We start from the raw sequence: 15069 nt of genomic DNA on the forward strand, positions 1-15069 counted from the left end.
AATGCCTGGCCCTTCGGGAACTGATTAGAAGTAAAGAGACAAGGGACATGACAAATGGCTCCAAAACTGGAGGGCAGGGACGAGGGCAGACCCGCGACACCACCAATGACCGACCTGGCAGACCAAACACATTTGACCGCCCCCGACAGAATCAGTGCCAACAGTCCGATGGCAACAATGCTCATGACTTTGCATAGGACTGCCAGGGGCAAGGGAGGGATCCAGTCGAGCTCTGTGTTGACCAGCAAGGTCCTTACGTCACTGCTAAGGTCCTGGGTACAAAGTCTCCATTTTTGGTTGACACTGGAGCGACACGTAGTGTATTATCAAAACGACTGATTCCAAGGGCACCCTTGTCTGGCTCACACATTACATCGATAGGTTTCGATGGAACGCCCTCCACCAATCCCCTGTCTGTACCTATCTCCTTTGACCTAGGAAACAATCCCACTGACACCACGTTTCTGCTCTCCTCCAACTCCCCTGACGCCATTATGGGTATTGATTTACTGAAACATTTCCGAGCTACTATTAGGTGCTCCCCGGATGGAGTCCGAGTCATCCTGTACGACAACCCGAGCATGTCCAGACCCTACCCCGCACGACATATGTACACCATAACAGATGCTGACCTATCCTTGCTCGATACCCTACCCCTGTACCTATGGGCCAGAAACGACTCGGATGTAGGACGAATGATGATCGATCCTGTACACATAACTGTTCGACCAGATGCAATACTCCCGAAACTCCCACAGTACCGGATATCGCCCGAAGGCGAGAAGGCATTGGTAGCGATTATTCAGTCCTTGGTAGATGCAGGAGTGGTAGAGGAAGTGGTTAGTAATGTTTGCAATAGCCCTATCCTACCCATTGTTAAGAAGCAAGGTGAGGGAGATGAGAAGGCGTACCGCTTCATCATCGACCTGCGAGAAGTCAACAAAGTGGTGGTACCACAGTACCCCGTAGTCTCAGACATCGCCACCATTCTGACTCTCATCCCGTCCACTGCCACCACCTTCACCGTTATTGATCTTAAAAATGCATTTTTCTCTATCCCCATCCATCCAGACAGCCGTTATCTCTTCGGCTTCACTTTAACAAACCGTTCATACCGATTTTGTAGAGCTCCCCAGGGCTACACTGAAAGTCCCAGCATTTACAGCCAGGCCCTCAAAAGACAGCTGGACGCCGTCCAGCTACCAGATGGAGTGGTGTTGATCCAATATGTTGATGATATCCTTTTGGCAGCCGACACCACTCCACTTGCAATCACAGCCACTATCCAACTCTTGCACTTTCTTGCGGAGAATGGCCACAAAGTCTCCAAAAAGAAACTGCAGTTCTGCCAGCCCCAAGTGACATACCTAGGCCATCTCCTGTCCAAAGAAGGGAGGAAACTTACGCCCGACCGAATCCAAACCATCCTAGACACCCCCATTCCAAAAACACAGAAGCAAGTCCGTTCCTTAGTGGGCCTTACTTCTTTCTGCCGACAATGGTTACCAAATTTCAGTCTCATTATAAAACCCTTACTTTCCCTGTTGGCCAAGGATGTTCCGTTCCCACTCCCGTGGACTCCCGAATGCCAAGCATCCTTTAAGGAGTTGCGGGATGCCCTTTGCTCGGCACCCGTTCTAGGAACACCAGATTACTCCAAGCCCTTCTCCCTCTTCACTCACGAAAGGGAGGGATGCGCATTGTCTGTTCTAACTCAGCCCATCGGCGCCAAACAACGCCCTTGTGCCTACTTCTCTGCCACTCTTGATCCAGTCGCCAGAGCTCTGCCTGCCTGCCTTCGAGCAGTAGCCGCTGCTGCTGTCTCTATCCGCCAGAGTGAGGGAATTGTGCTTTCGAACTCTCTCACGGTATTAGTGCCCCATGCAGTTGACACCCTTTTGAACCAGACCAAGACTCAACACCTGACTAGTGCACGACTGACAGGGTACGAATTGACGCTACTTGCACCCCACATCACCCTGAAGAGATGCACGACATTGAATCCTGCTACACTGTTACCCTTGCCCGAAAATGACCCCGATTTGCCCCCTATACACGACTGTGTGACCCTCACGGACGAACAGACTAGGAGTAGAATTGACCTCCGAGACATTGCTTTTGCAGATCCTGATGGAGAACTATGGGTAGATGGCTCTTGTATCAAACTCCCAGACGGCACCACTTCTGCTGCCTATGCGGTGACGACAGCTCGAACAGTAGTTGAAACAGCTCGCATCACACAACGATCCGCACAGGCAGCAGAACTAATTGCCCTCACACGAGCATGTATCATAGCAGCAGGAACCACGGCAAACATTTACACGGACAGCCAGTACGCCTTCAGGGTGGTTCATCATTTTGGGCTCCTGTGGAGGGAAAGGGGATTCCTGACGTCCCACGGTACGCCCATCCTTCACGGAGATTTAGTCTCCGCCCTGATTGAGGCAGTTCTTCTCCCCAAACAATTAGCAGTGATCAAATGCCAGGCACACAAGAAGGTGACAGATTTAGTTGGACAAGGAAACGCACTAGCCGACATCACTGCCCGAACCACAGCTGAGAATAGGGCAACGACACGCATGTATGTGACCAGGTCACAAGCAGAAAAATGGACCGACGCTAGGGAAACTATCAGGGACATCCAATCAGCCAGCACACCACACGAATTGACTGAGTGGGCGCGGGTGGGTCTAAGGGACGATGAAGGCTGCTGGCGGACAAAAGACACAAACAAATGGTTGCTGCCTGATGCATATTTGGTCCCCATACTGACAATGGCACACTCCCCTGCACATATAGGCTCTGCCCCCATGATTGAACTCATTTCCAGAGTCTGGCACAACCACAAGATCCCCGACTCAGCCAAACGCCTGGTTCAGCAGTGCCTTATCTGCCTACAATACAACCCCGGGAAAGGAACTGTGGTACCCCGGGGAGGGTTTGGGATCCCCGACCACCCCTTTGAGGTCCTTCAGATGGATTACATCCAGCTAGAGAGGTGCCAAGGCTTGAAGTACGTATTAGTCATTGTATGTGCCTTCAGCAAATGGGTGGAAGCCTATCCGACCCGTGATAACACTGCCATGACTACTGCCAAAGTACTACTGAAAGAGTTTTTCCCTCGCTACGGCCTCTGTCGAATTTTATGGAGCGACAATGGCCCCCAATTCATAGCTGAAGTTATCCAACTAATCCTGGATGGGTTGGGGGTAAAACAAAGGTTCCACGCAGTCTTCCACCCCCAATCCGCTGGCCTGGTTGAGCGACACAACGCTACACTGAAACTGAAACTGTCGAAGATAGTGGCCACCACAGGACTTAAGTGGCCAGATGCCCTCCCACTGGCATTACTATCGATGCGCTCCACTCCCACTAAGCACCACTTGACCCCCTACGAAGTTGTGTTTGGGCGGCCTATGAACCTCTGGACTGCCCCCAAACCAACCTCCATTCACGACGTCCCCGACGTCCTGCTGTCAGATTATTCATACAAGTTAACTAAAACGTTGTCTGTCATTCATCAACAGGTGCAGCAGGCTATCCCCGATGCTTCCAGGGGTCCCGGTCACGATATCCAACCAGGAGACTACATCCTAGTCCGGAATTTTCAACGGGCAAAGAGTCTGGAACCCCGGTGGACGGGCCCCTGGCAAGTACTGATCACCACTCGGACGGCTCTTCGAGTGGAGGGGAAGAAGCACTGGCTGCACGCCCACCACTGCAAAAAGGTTTCCTCGACCCTGGCCACGACAGACAACGTCAGCACCCAAGAAGAGCTCCTGAACAAAGACCGACCATCACTGAACTGCTATCCTGATACCGAGGCACTTGAACTTGCAAAACACTCTGATCCCACTGTGCCATCCCGAGAAGGGTATTTCCTGCGTCGAAAGGAGGGAGCTTCGGCTAAGTAGGCCACTGACTAAGTTGAAAATCTCAGAACGGTGACCCAAAGCAACCAAGGGTTACCCGGAGAGAAGCTAAACAAAGTCTGTGGTTCTGCCCACTACCGAGCACCTTGAAGATGAAGATGATGGAAGCGCCAGATAAGAAGATGATGGAAGCGCCAGATAAGAAGACGTCGGAAGCAACAGAAAAATACCCACTACAGGAACCCAAAGACTGATAATTTGCACAAATCAAAGACAATCGCTTTCTTCATTGTCTTCCTCTTTTGCCTCCTCCTCATGACTTCCTTCTGGATCTTGGAGGAAAGCGCACCCGCTCACCAGATGTTGCCGACCACTGTACAGCCAACCACCATGAAAGAGCACCACCTGATCACCCTTTCACCTCAGCTCAGAGAAAGGCGTAAGGAGTTCTGGAACAATTCCTTCGTACAACTGTTGCACCAGCACAACCTTGCTGCAAATGCCACGAACTGCTGGATCTGTGGGTTGCTCCCACATGCTACCGGACACTCCATCCCCTTCATCCCTTCTCCTTTCTCAGTTCACGGCTCCTGCCTCGCCTGGTTGATCCTCATGCAGGAAAGCCGCAAGGACAACGCCGCTTCTGGTCAAACGGTGTCACACTTCTACTATGGGTTCTGGCTGAACAAAACAGGAAAGACGTCTGCTCCCTTTTGTCCTGCAATTTCAGGTTCAACCTTCCTTACGAACATCCCTGCCAAAGAAAGGGTCGAAATGCAAGTGCTCCACAATCCAGCCAGACCCACCTTCTCCCACCTGCAGAAACAAACGGCTGCCACCCTGACCGTGGCCCTGTCTGTCATCAATGTCACAGGACTCGTATGCCTCGAAGGACAAGGAACGCAGCTGGTGGGTCGCAGTTCTTGTCGCATCACCAAAACATTGGCCTAAGCTGACCCCCCCTCCTTTGTTGCTTCCCCGAATATGTACTTTGTTTGTGGTACCAAAGCTTACACTTGGCTCCCGAAAGGCTGGAGGGGTACGTGCTACATCGCCTTCATTCTTCCTCCCACGTATGTGGCTCCAGCCAACCACCACCAGCAAAAGCGCACCGGAGATGTTGAACAAGCCGACTCCACCGGAGCACAGTTCCTGGATGCAGCAAAGGGACTTGTTCCTCTGTGGGGACCAATGGTAAATAGCCGCGCTATCCGGCACCTGACTCAGGCAGTAGAAACAACCATCAACATCACCGCTGGCATCCTTGCTAACAACACGGCTGAGCTTCAGGCAGTCCGCCTGGTGGCTCTTCAAAACCGTCTTGTTCTAGATGTGGTTCTGGCCGACCGTGGAGGTGCATGCCGCATCATCGGCTCCAGCTGTTGCACCTACGTGCCAGATAACTCACCTTCAGTCTACAAAGCAATCGAACACCTCCACAGACTGTCTTCAGAGGTTCACCAGGAGCAGGAAGGATGGTCGCTTGGAGGCTGGTTCTGGGACACTTTGAAGAACTGGGGATGGAGATTGTTCACGTTTTTATTGATACCAATCATGATACTGTGTGGGTGTTGCTTAGGTATTCAATGTTTACCACCTTTATGTGCACTTATTTCCAACTGTATGTGCCCAAAGACTTTGAACTTTAAAACTGAGCACATGAGTCCCCTATACGAGATAGAGGTGCATGGTCTCATGGGGATCGATCCGAACTGACAAGCTGGCGAGACATGTTAAAGGGAGGACTGTGGAATTTTAGTTTGTGTATTGAACATCATCTACACCATCTTGCAGACTCACTATGAGCATACACGACAGCCATTTTAGGTACCATGGTCTCCCTGTTCACGATCACCCGTCAGCACACTTCCCTGAACCTTGCAAGCCTTCCCCGCGCACCCTGGCTGCCCCTGCACTCACATGCACAAGTCATGAACCCTCCCCTCCCATGACTCTGTCTCAGGGAATCGCACCCCGCGCCTGACCAACACCTCCTTTCCGTCCATGAATACCCCTCCTTTGATGACCCCTTCCTCTGAGCCCGACTGCCTGTACGAACCACTGGTCATCCCTTAGCCTGAGGATACAGTTTATTGCCCACTACTGTATGCACTCGCCTCTCTTGAAAGGAGCCACTATTGATCATGACCTCCCCACCCCCTGAGATTCGATCAGGCGCACACATTCCAAAGGAATCGGCAGAACACTCGGCTACGTGATAGCCCCCTCCCAATCACATGAGGGGAAAGGGCCTCTACTGTTGTCATGTGTTGGAATGGGCCGGAACTGGGGGGGTACCGGGGATGTCATCCTCATGCTTCACAATGTCTTTGTTGTAATAAGGAGCGTTCACATGTCTTAAACCAGGGTATAAAAGACCAGGTCTCAGAGAGGTTGAGAGGGCACCTCGAGACGATACCTTGTTGTCTGATCTGATGTGTTCTACTCCGTCGGAATAAACTTGTTTCCTGTCTTCCTGTCTCCAGCGCCTGCCTCTTTATTGGATAACTTCGTATGGTATTAGAGGCGTTTAACGCCGGGCAAATTTAACTTAGGAAACATCTACTGAAATCGCCTGACCATTTCGAACTGATCTTTATCACTATGACCTCTGTTCCGACTGAGTCTGCATCCACAGAAAGGATGAAATAAGGATCTAGAAATTTCACCAAGGAGATGTGAACTTCATCCCCCTTAAAATACTTTTCCTCCCAGATGCCCCGGCTCTTAGTCAAATGAGGTTAATCTTCAAAACCCCACCCCCACTAACCATAAATATCCGACTCTCCTGCTGTCCATTCAAATGATACAAGGTATCTTGTACATAGAGAGAATGTGAGAAAAAGCAGAATCGCTTCTTAGATTTGGTGACCTTAAATGGGTGGGCTGGATAAAGAAGTGAACCTGATTTCGGGAAAAGGAGTATCGTGATGGGGATGAGGAAAAGAGAACATGGACCACATTCACAAGTTAGAGAAATAAATGTAATAGGTTGAATGGTTTTAAAAAGTTAACTTTGAGCATGAATTGTTTTTTTAAACTGCAAAGAATTAAAAAATCAATGTGGGATTGGAGGCACAATCTGAGCAGAAAGCACCATAAGCTGCTATGGTGCAACTCTTATGTTGACTAGAAACATTAATATGATGACGCTCTTCTTTTGATATGTCTTTCAGTTAAATTGTATTGTAAGTAGCTGATACAGCACTGTTTGCAGCTCCTCAGTATATGGTTATCCCGTGACAACAATGTTTTCATCATATTTATTATTCTACAAATGTATTTTTAAATGCACTGATGTGGTGTTTGCATGCTATGCAAGACGGCACATCATGGAATGTTTATAAGGAGCATCGAATAGGATTGTGATATTTGCACCTGGAAGAGTCGGACACGCAGATCCTGAAAAGAAGTAAAGACTCTTTAGCAAGGGCCGTCTTTACCCTGAGTTTAATCTTTACTTTTAGTGAAATGGTTTATGCAAAACCAGTAAGCTGCTCCAGGTGAGGCTCGGAATCACAACCTCGGCATGCCTCAATGCAAGTACTGCTGTATAAGTAACCTGCGCTAACCGATTGCGCAACTGGAGCTCACTGTTCTCATATCTCCCCAGTTGAGCCATCTAGAGCTGACCAAGTAGATACTGGCACTGCTCCCTTATTCACTGTGCAAGATCGACTCACATGCTAGCATGTTATCGTGACTATTAAAAACTACAGTCCTAATGGAACAGATTTGATAATTCTGCTATATCATGTGCTCTGTCTATTGAACACCACATACATTTGCCAGTTCTGACACAGTCTAGGAGAAACTTATGATTATTTGTAATTAGCACATGGTAAGAATTTCCTAAAAAAATTAAACATAGTCACCTAAGGCAGACGAGGTTGCCGAGTGGTTAAGGTTGATGGACTGCTAATCCATTGTGCTCTGCACGCGTGGGATCGAGTCCCACCTTCGTCGGAACGCCATCAGACACTCTTTTGAAGGTGGGCATGTCTCGTAGTACAATTACACTCTCTTTCAAGACACAGCCATAATCCATTAGAAGGGCCCAACTGACTATTCCATTTTGGCAATTATGTCAAATTAAGGGAAGTGTTTTGTGCTTAATTGAAATTAGATCTTTCATGAAGTGTCCAGAGGATTGCCTTTCCCTCACTCCTGGCCTTCTAACCAGTTTGGATAGATAGACTGATAAGAAAGCAGCTCTTACTCCTAAAGTTTCAACCATCTCAAGTGTATGACTGTTGACATATGTCTGCCCCACAGAGACAGATCACTTCTAATAAGTGACTTCTCTATCTGTCACTGATTGCGGACATACTAACTAGAGCTATCAGTATGGTCATAAATGTGAATACTCGGGGGCGTGGCTTGGATGGCAAGGAGGCTAGAGACCTAAGTCCGGAGCTCCCGACCCCCAAGTCCAACGAGCGGCGCGCATCTTTGTCCAACCCGTGAGAAACGGCCCCAAAAGCCAGGGAAGCGTGTGGGAACCGGTCAGGCACCTCGCGCAAGGCTCAGCGAGAGGGAAAGTCCAGGAGTGAGGCGAGGACGAAGGAGAAGACGAGCTGCCGGGGGGAGAGAGGAGCGACCCCAAGATGGCGGCTTAACCAAGCAGATCCGGGGGAGAATAACAAGAGAGCCCGAAGACACAACAATCAACTGCCCCCATACTACCGCCCTCGCAGAAGAGCGAGGCAGTAGAAGCGAGCGGTGCGGCGGAAGCAACAGCCGGAGGACTAACCAAGTAAGCAGGCAACCGCCAACAGAACGAGATAGCATGAGCAGGAGAGCGCAGCAGTGAGCTAGACACCCCCTTGCTGACTATAAGCCCGCAACCCAGGGAGCTAAGGCTGGGAGCTCTAAACCTAAAAAAAAGAGGGGGAACAGTCATTTTCAGGCAAAGCCGAGCAGCGGATGCCCACAACAACAAGGCAGCCATCTTGGGGAAGTGCGAAGAAGCACAGAGGCGGCCATCTTGCTAAAGCTCCCTACAGTAACAAGCTCCGTGCGCACCCAACGAGCAGCGCAAACACAAGGTGTAGAACAGCGAGAGCGCAAAGTGACCAGCGCAGGGAACACGCGGAAGTCTCTCCGCAGAGAACGCACAGGCCGACAACAACAAGGCGGCCATCAAGGCAAAGGAAGCCAACAACAACAGGGCGGCCATCTTGGGGAGGTGCGAAGAAGCACAGGGGCGGCCATCTTGCTATAGCTCCGTACAGTAACATCCCCCGAGCACCCAACGAACGGCGCAAACACCGCCCCGGCGGAAGAGAGGGGCAGTAGAGGCGAGCGGCAGTGGGAGGATCAACCAAGCAAGCAGGTGAGCCCCAACAAGCGAGACAACGCGAGATAACACGAGCAGGACAGCGCAACAAGTGAACTGGTCGCCCGCTTGCCGACTATAACCCGCTACCCAGAAACAAAGGTTGGGAGTTTAAAAAACCAAAAAAGAGGGGGGACAGTGACCTCAAGCTAAGCCAAGCAGCGGAAGCCGGAAATAACAAGGCGGCCATCTTGGGGAAGTACGAAGAAGCACGGGGGCGGCCATCTTGCTAAAGCTAAAGCTCCCCGCACCAACACGCCCACGCGCCTGACGAACAGCCCAGAAACTAAGGCTGGGAGCCTAAGCAAACGCCAACAGAGCGAGAGGGCGCGAGCGGGACAGCGCAACAGTGCAGCAGCGCAACAGTGAGCTAGACACCTCCCTTGCTGACTATAACCTGCAACCCAGGAAACTAAGGCTGGGAGCTTTAAAACCTTAAAAAAAAAAAAAAAAAGAGGAGGAGGGGGAACAGTCATTTCGAGCGAGCAGCTGAAGCCCACAACAACAAGGCGGCCACCTCGGGGAAGTGCGAAGGAGCACAGGGGCGGCCATCTTGCTAAAGCTCCCTCCAGTAACACGCCCTGTGCGCACCCAACGAGCAGCGCGGACAGCGCAAACACAAGGCAAGAACAGCAACAGCGCAAGTAACCATCTCCACAGAGAACGCACCGGCTGCACTCTCCCAACTAAAGCGGCGCACCACAATCCAATAAACAGCGCAAACAGATGAGCGCTACTCAGAACTAAGGCCGGGTTCTAAGGGGCAATCAATCGAAGCGCTACTCAAGCAGCGCCAGGCAGCAGCACCAGTCAAGCAAGGGGCGCAGACAACAGCGTGCCCTCACAAACCGCCGAAAACAGGGAAAAAGAACCAGAAACCACGGTGCAGGAGACTGGCGGAGTATAGAACAAAAACCAGAGTGGTCAAGTGGCCACCCAGGTTCAGGGACGACACCACAACGCGGATAAACGCCCTGAGGCTCAGAGAGGGTAGAGGGGGAGACAAAGCCGCAAGAGAACGCCAACCAACAGAAGGAAAGCCCAAGAACAACCAGGTCAAGAGAGGGACCGAGGCCATGGCGGGCAGAGATGGGAAACAAGGCACAAACGACCCGAAGAAGAGTAAGAATGAAATCCCACCGTCCCCAGGGAAGGAGCGAAACAACCACGGGGAAGGCACAATAACGCTGGATACGCTCCTACAGAAGATAACCGAAGGGAATGAGCTGGCGAAAGCCACGAAAAAGACAGTAGACAGCATCCAAATGGAGCTAATAGCAATCAGGGCTGAACAGAGCAGAGCCAATGGCAGAATAGATGAAGTAGAGGAGAGAGTAGGCAGGCTGGAGGACAGCGCAAATATAACGCATAAGGACATGGGCCTCGTGATAAAGAGAACAACGGCGCTACAAAAGGCCATGGCGGAGCAGGAAGACAGGACCCGCAAGGGGAACATAAGACTCCTAGGGGTTCCCGAGGAGGAGGAAGACATACCGGGGGCATGCGCCCTGATGCTGGAAGCCTTAATACCCAAAATAACGGGACTCAGCTTCGACAAACCACTGGAGATTATCAAAGCCTACCGCATACCGGCCAGGAAGCAGATGAACAGCAACGCCCCGAGGCCCATTATATGCAAACCCCTAAGAGAGAACCAAACAGAGGCGATATTTGCGGTAGCTAGGAAGGGCCGCCCGATGGTGATAAATGGGAGCAAAGTAACCATCACCCAGGACTTCTCCAAACTAACAGTTGAAGTGAGGAAGGGTTTCCTAGCCCAAAGGGAACAGTTGCGGAAAAAGAACATTGCTTTCACATTTGCAGGCCCGTCCAGAATGAGAGTGACAGACAGACACGGAAGCAGAATTTTCGATGACCCCAACGACCTGCACCGATACCTACGGGACCCGGAACCAGAGGAGATGGAGCTGCCGAGCCCAGGGGCAAAGAGAAGGGCATCCTCTGATGAAGCGCAGGAAGGAGGCGAATAAGAAGAAGTGCTTTGAAGGAACACGTGTATCGCAGTCAACCAGACACAAGAGCAACAGCAGCAACCGAGACTCCCGACTGCTACGTCAAGCACGAGCAACCGTGCTAGTAGACTCTGACAATGACAACAATCTACCTCAAGGGAAAAGAGAATATACCTCATATGATGTCAAAACACTACCTCAGAAGGCCACAAGACGTAGGCTAACGAACTGCAAGAACAATCCTAACCCACCGCTGCACGGTCATGGTGACCAGGGGAAGAAATGGGCGATGCGCCTACCATATCCTTTTCTTTTGAAATTGCACAGGAGGGGCAAAGCTTTTTTACCTTCTTTGCTTCTCGTTTGGGTTTTGGCCAGCATGCTAAGGACAAAGAAGACTCAGGAAGAACTTGGGGGGGGGGGGGAGTGGGAGGACCCTTGCTGCCGCACACCCGTTTTACTACTGACGGGGGGGAGGGGGGAGGGAGGGAGGGGGTCGGGCAAGGGGGGGGGGTGAAGTCGGCGAATATGAAGGTACACGGCAGAGCCGCCAATCGCTTCATGGACAAAGGACCTAGAACCTTGCCTTTCTCCACAGGCATTCTACACTTTCACTATCTCTTTTTTCCCATCCACTACCCCGGGGGGGGTCGCAGAACGCAAAGCACAAGCGACGAAGAAAAACCACCATGACAAACCCAACTAGAGCGGGCCTGGCCACTGACCTGAAGGTAGTGTCCATGAATGTTAAAGGACTGAACCACCCGGTAAAACGTAGGAAGATCCTGGACTACTTGTCCAAACTAAAGGGAGATGTGTACATGCTCCAAGAGACCAAGCTCTCCAAAGAGGAGGCGAATTCGCTCAAAGCGAGATGGATAGGGGAGGTACTCTGCTCGCCGGCAAAGGGGAAAAAAAGAGGAGTAATAACCATCCTAAGCAAAAAGGCCGCCATGACAACACTAGCTGTAGACACTGACGATGATGGCCGCACGCTAATAGCAAGCGTCCAGAGAGGAAGCGACACAATACACATGGTCAATATCTACGGTCCGAACTCAGAAGACAAGCAATTCTGGCTGGAAGTGGACAGAAAGCTAGCAGATCTCCCCCAAGAGGACCTCCTGATCACAGCGGGGGACATGAACAAGACGATGGACCAGGCAACGGACAGGCACCCGAGCAGACCGAGTCATAACTCCAACAACAACAACAACACCCTCAAAGACCTTTGCACCAAACATCAACTGGCAGACCCGTGGAGGCTCCAACACCCGACAGCGCGAGAATATACCTTCTACTCACACCCACACAACTCCTACAGCAGGATCGACTACATACTGATGTCCAACACACACACCCACCTCATAGAAGACACGGAGATAGCCACAATCACCGTCTCAGACCACGCTCATGTAACACTCACTCTAAGTGGGAAACACAATGAGAACCCAACGAGGAGGTGGAGACTGAACGATGACATCCTCCAGAACAAAGAGAACGTCAGAGAAATCGAAGCCACAATCAAAGAGTACCTCGACCACAACGACAATGGCGAAGTAGGGAAAGACACCGTATGGGACGCCCTCAAAGCGACAATAAGGGGAACCTTGATAAACATCAAAGCCAGGATGAACAGAGGGCGGAACAAAAAAATCCGGGAGCTCGAGGAGGAAATAACAGCACTGGAGAGAGGTCACTGTGCCAACATAACGGACAGAAACACGCTCACTTTGCTAACGAAAAAGAAATACGAGCTGAACAAGATCCTAAGTGAAAGAGCGGGCTCCTGGCTGACGAAGTTCAAGTCGGTCAACCTATGTGCCGCAAACAAAGCGGGGAAACAGCTAGCGTCCTATCTGAAGGCAAAACAAAGGCAACACACGATTGCAGCGATAACAGACCGCACGAACAAATCCCAAACAACGAACAAAGGAATACTAGAAGTTTTCAGACAATTTTACCAAGAGCTGTACACCGAGGATCAAAACTTGAGCAAAGATGCAGGACGTGACCTACTCAGCAGGACCAATCTGCCGAAGCTCGACGAGGCGGAGAGGGAATCGCTCGAAGCTGACATCTCGGAAGAAGAGATTGGAAGCGCCATTAGCCAGTTGAAACGGAACAAGGCGCCAGGACCAGATGGCTACTCGGCGACATTCTATAAAACCTTCAGCGAACACATCAAAACACTAATGGCACAAACATACTCAACATGCATCCAGAAAGGGAGGATGACGGAGTCCATGTGCGAGGCCAACATCACCATAATCCCTAAGGAGGGGAAAGACCCACAGTACCCCCAGAACTACAGACCAATATCGCTAATAAACGTCGACTGCAAGATCTACGCAAAAGTCTTAGCCAACAGACTAAACAAGATCCTGCCGGACATCATCCACCCCTCACAAGTGGGATACATAAAGAACAGACTGTCGCAGGACAACACGAGGTTACTGTGCCACCTGATCAACCACACAGCAAGCAGCAACGAGCAGGCTGTCATGATAGCGCTGGATGCGGAGAAGGCGTTTGATAGAGTCTCGTGGCCCTTCCTGGGCAACTGTCTGGGAGCGTTTGGCCTAGGCAGGAAGTACACGGCGATGGTCATGGCCCTCTACAACAAACCGAAAGCGAAGATAGTGGTGAACGGGAGCGCATCCGAAACACTCACGCTGGGCAGAGGAACCAGACAAGGATGCCCCCTCTCCCCCGGACTATTCCTGCTCGCACTAGAGCCCCTGCTAGCCCGAATCAGGGACAACACCGAGATAACAGGCGTAAAGCTCAAGAAAAAGACCGTCAAGCTAGCGGCATACGCCGACGACATCCTCATCACAACAGCGAACCCCTCCACATCGATAAAAGCTCTGATGGCCACAATAGGTGAATACGCAGAAGCCTCAGGCTACAAACTAAATAAGGAGAAATCGGAGTGCAAACCTATGAATGTCCACACCACAAGAGAAGTACTAGGGGATTCCGGCCTAGCATGGCAAACGAAACCTCTGAAATACCTAGGGCTCCACTTTGGGAGAGACCTCACGTCAACTCTCCAACACAACGAGGATCTCACGCTGAAGAAGGTTAAGGAGAGACTGGAGCTATGGTCACCGAAGTTCATCAGCTGGTGGGGACGCATTGAAACGATCAAAATGATGATAACCCCGGTAATAAACTACACGCTATCAATGCTACCCCTCCCAATGACAGAGACATTTCACAAAAAATTGGACCAGCTGATAAACATCTTCCTGTGGGAAAACAAGAAGCCAAGGATAAGCCTAAAAAAACTAAGACTGTCAAGAGACCTCGGAGGCCTCAACCTGGCGAACTTCAAGACATACCAGACGGCCTGTCTGGCAAGGCAGGGTATCGCCTGGGTAGATGCCACACAAACGTACAGGCCGGTCTGGCTGGAGGTCGAACAAGACATCCTAGGAGGACTCATGCCAATAGCACTCCTAACAGCGAACCGGCACCCACTGAAAACAAGCGCCATACTAAAGTACACCAGAGAGGCCCTGCTGAAAGTGGACAAGCTCATGGAGCAGAAGCTGAAAGGCACGGCTTGGGAATCCATCTGGTTTAACTCTAGAGTGACCTACCAAGGGACGATACTGCACAATGACACGTGGATTGGCAAAGGCATCAGCACACCCAGCCAATTGGAAACAAAGAAGAAACCGCTGACGTTCCAGAACGTGCAGCAGCTACATGACCTCCCGAACCAAGAGTTCTACAACTTCTTAAAAATTAAGACTGCGATAACAAAGGCTAACCTGTGCGGAGGAGAGCCGGGGATCATCAAGTATATGCAGCTCATTGACTCAGCAGGTCATCAAACGGCAAAAATCTACAAACTACTCAGCCCATCTAAGTTAAC

At 50.9% G+C, this 15069-nt stretch overlaps 1 non-coding gene across 1 annotated transcript; it reads left to right on the forward strand.

The window, feature by feature from the left end:
* Positions 1–7755: 7755 nt before the first annotated feature.
* On the forward strand, positions 7756–7838 carry TRNAS-GCU (transfer RNA serine (anticodon GCU)). Its single transcript has one exon. It is a non-coding gene; the product is annotated as a tRNA-Ser (tRNA).
* Positions 7839–15069: the final 7231 nt, after the last annotated feature.

This window comes from Lissotriton helveticus, chromosome 5_1 (genome assembly GCF_964261635.1).
Source record: "Lissotriton helveticus chromosome 5_1, aLisHel1.1, whole genome shotgun sequence".
In the NCBI taxonomy this organism is placed as follows: Eukaryota; Metazoa; Chordata; class Amphibia; order Caudata; family Salamandridae; genus Lissotriton; species Lissotriton helveticus.